The following is a 4,196-nucleotide window of genomic DNA, read 5'->3' as shown; positions in this document are numbered from 1 at the left end:
ACAACACAGGGAAGCTGCTTGCTTAAATGACCGCCAGCCCTAAAACGTGGAGCCAAGCAGGGGACGGGGGCAGAAAACGGGAAAAGAAGTGTCTTCCGCTAAGAGGACATTTTGCCTGAAATTTTATTGGATTCATTCAATGTTTTATTTTTTAATTGTTTTATTGCTTAAAGTATTACAAAGAGTATATGTCTCCTTTTTTTTTTCTCCCCTTGACCTTCCTCTAGCCTCCCATATCCCCCAGTGTCTTGTGTCCATTGGTTATGCTTATATGCATGCATACAAGTCCTTCAGTTGATCTCTTACCCACCCCCCCAACCCTCCTTGGCCTTCCCGCTGTAGTTTGACAGTCTGTTTGATGTTGCTCTGCCTCTGTATCTATTTTTGTTCATCATTTTATAATGGTCTTAATTATCCATAAATGAGTGAGAGCATTTAATGTTTTAAATGCATGCTTCAGTTTTATACTTTTCTGTTTAAGGCAAAGAGGGGGGAAAAAGGCAGAGAAAGGAAAAGCCAAAGCAAAGAGGGCCTTGGTGAGGAGTTTAGGTGCCAGCTGGATAGACTCCTTGGGGGTGTAGTCAGGAGGCCCTGTCCCAGGAGATGGGGTGATAGCCCTGGGGAAAGCCGGGCCATCCTTGCACACGTGCACAGCCAGGTGTCCTGGGCCTGGGCCTGGAGCCCACGTTCTAGTGTGGGGGGACGGGGAGAGAGGGAGGGAGAAATAAGGTCACATTTCTCTACCAGGAGAAGGGCAGATCAGCGGGCATAGAGACATAGGGGGGCTATTTCAGACAAGCCAGCCACAGAGGCTCCCTTTGGGAGAGGAATCTGAACACAGGGAGCCTCATGAGTCTTACAGGGCAGGGCACGAGGGTGTGTGTGACTGAGAAAGACACTCAAGGGCTGGAGGTAGGGACGCTGCTGCCTGGCGCCCAGCAAGGAGGTCAGAGTGGGAGGGCGCCCACAGGAGGGCAGCAGAGCACCTGAGCCCATAGAGCCGGCAGCTGTGGTGGTGGGGGGCGGGTGGGGGGGGGGCAGGGTCAGCAGCGTTTCTGTGAAGGGTTAGAGTCCACCACAGCAGGAGACCAGCCGAGCCAGGTCTCCCGGGGCGCAAGTGCCACGTGGAAGGGTGGACGCGGGGACATTTGGTAAGAAGCAAGTGTGTCTTTGAACCGAGAATCACCCTGTGGGGACAACCCACTCACACCCCACCCTCTATTATTTCCTGGTCACACGCTCACCAAGTGCGTCAGCACAAAGGATGGACCCCCAGCAGATGCTCACTCTGTCTGTTTCCCTCTTTGTCTCTGTATCTCTGTCTTATCTCTCTCTCCTTCCCGCCTCTCCCTGCACCCCCACATACAGGGGAACCCTGCCGTTAAGGGGCATCTGTTGAGGAGCTCATGTGGCCGTTCTCCTCTCTCCGCAGCCTGTTCCTGTCCTCCCAAGTCTCAATTACTGCAGTTTCCTGCATGCTGACATTTTTGGGGTGTCCAGGCCCTCGCCAGCTGGATGTGCCCGACTGACCCCTCAGTGACTCGGGGCGAGCCCTGCAGAGAGACGTGTGTGTGTGTGTGTGTGTGTGTGTGTGTGTGTCCTTCCCATGGCGCTGTGTTGAGCCCACCTGATGTCAGGCACACCTGGCTACGTGCCCAGCAGATCTCGCTGTTATAAAGCTACCCTGTCCTGCTTGCAATGAAACAGTCACTTCCAAGCATCTTCTTTCTCAGCAATTTGTCCGCCAGGGTCTTGGCGTCCCAAGGGCTTGCTTGATCAGTGATTGCTGTGGTGGTCGTAGAGCAGGGTCCTGGTAAAATGGAAATTGAGACCCTCTATGCAAATGGGGATGGAGAGTAAACACCCCCCCCCCCCATCCTGCTGGAAGGCCTCAGCCCTGGTGCCCCACACCTGTGGGCAGGGAGGGCTTCAGGCCCCAGACTCTCCAGGGAGCCAGCAGGCCCTGCCCGTGGGCAGGAACCTGTGTTCTTGGGAACCTACTGGCACCGTTGACTTGGCCCCCGCCCCCCGCCCCCCACGCAGCTGGCTTACACTCTCTCCTTTCCTCCTAACTCATGCTCAGCTGGGCCTCCCTGTCCCTTCAAACCTCACATGACCATCCAGAACCCCCTCCCTATTTCTAGGCAAGCAGTCCCTGGTTGTCACCTTCACTCTTCTACCCTCAGGAACTGAGCATGTGTGTGGGATGTGGCAGGGCCTGGTGAGAAGGTGGTTTTGTTACAGTGCTGCAACCTCTCCCCTCTCAGGAGAAAAACATCAAACCTTTACTCTGTCCCCGTCTCTGGTCCCTCAGCCTTGGTTCCTGCTGATCTCTGTGCTGCAGGGCCTCTCCCTCCACACCCAGCAGCCCCTTAGGTAACCTCCCTGGGAAGCTCTGATGGTAGCAGGTAGCGGAGTATCCCTCCCACACACGCCGTGGCCCCTGTGTAGGGTGAACACGTACATGAGGTGGCTTCATGAGTTCGTTTTCCCAGGAGGACAGTGATGCTCAGAGACAGTTAGGTTGTTCCAGGGCAAACAGGAATTGCCCCATCCGTGAGCCCTCCACCAGGACCCTCCCCACGACAGCCAAGGGCATTGCTCCCCCTTATTTCCTCTAGAACCTCACTGCCTTGAATTCCATTTCTGGATGGGGAGATAAGCAGACCTATGGGCTCCTCCTGCCCTTCTCTCTGCTGTGCCTCAGTTTCCCTTCCTCTCTGATACGTACATGAACTCTATTGCCAATAATAATGGCCAACAGTGAGAGATCAAGTAGTAACAGCAAAGGTAGGCTTTATTTGTGAATTTCCCCTGGAGTTCCCTCTGGACCCCAAACGACCTTTGATCTCCAGAAACAGGAACCCAGGTCTGGGGTGAGCCTTGGGACGGAGACCAGCTGGCTGCATGGAAAACCCTCACCCTGAAATCGCCGTGGTCTCCTGCCATCGAGGCCTTGTCTCCAGGAGGGGTCTGGGGAGCCCTCTGGGGGAGGCTCACTCTGAGGAGGAGTCAGGAGGAGAAGCGCCACCCTCGCTTGGCTTTTCCCGCTCTCAGACGGTTTCTGGGAAACGGTGGACTTGTCCACATTGACTTTTCTACGCTTGCAAGTCTCTTGTTTACAGTGAACTCTAACCTTGCAGTATCTCCTATTTACACACACAAAGCTGCTGACATTTTGGGATGTTTTTGTAGCGGGACTTTGAAAGTTTGCTTAGCAAAGTTACGCAAAACGCAAGCTCCAGAGGGACATTGGGAACACACTGGTCTGGTCCCAGGTGACCTTTTCCATTTTCTAAAAGCATGTTTGACTTTCATGACCATCTAAGTTGAGGGTCAGGACTTGGACGGGAAAGGACTTGGCATTTAAACATGATGCGGTCGAAGAGAGGGGAGCCCTCCCGCAGCCCCGACCACCATACGCCATACAACACACACATGGGGGTCACCTGAGGAATTGTAGAAACTTAGGGCTCGAGCCCACCCCACAGACTCTGATTCAAGTGCACTGGGCTGTGGCCTACATGAAGGACTGCAGAGCCCCCTGATCTGGGGCAGTTAGTACCTAGTGGACATGTAAGTTGCTCAGGCAACTACAGCGAGGTGGGCCAGGCGTGGGCACATTTTTAAAGGGCCCCAGGTGCACCTTTCTCTCTCTCTAAAAATCAATAAAAACAAACATCCTCAGGTGAGGATTAAAAACACACACACAAAAACAAATATAAGCACCCCAGGTGATTCTAGCACGAAGCCAGAAAGAAGATCCAGTGGTTAAGTCAATGTTAAAAGGCCCCCGCCAGTGAGCAGCTCTCTGGGCCGCCCCTTCCCAGGGAGTCTGCCTTTGACAGGAAGCCCCTGGGGGACACACTCCCACCCTTGTCTCTGTCCGGACTTGGACGGTGAACCACAGGCCTGGGAGGCTACGCTGGACCTGGGGGAGAACCCACCCGACACTGGGGTGCGGCCACCCTTGCTGCGCCTTGTCTCTGCTCCCAGAACCTTGGTCATTTATTCTCAAGGGTCCTGAGTGTGGCCTGCCCAGAGGGCAGTTTAGGACAATCAGAAACAGAAAAAACGTGCTATGAATGGAAAGGGCCCCCCCACGCTTTTGAGCATAGAGTCTGTAAAGTATAACATTTCCAGGAGGAAGCTTCCAACCAGTCAAGGGAAAGGCAGGACCCAGTGTTCCAAATAAA

Source organism: Myotis daubentonii, chromosome 2 (assembly GCF_963259705.1).
Source record: "Myotis daubentonii chromosome 2, mMyoDau2.1, whole genome shotgun sequence".
In the NCBI taxonomy this organism is placed as follows: Eukaryota; Metazoa; Chordata; class Mammalia; order Chiroptera; family Vespertilionidae; genus Myotis; species Myotis daubentonii.
Note: the sequence above shows the minus strand (reverse complement) of the source record.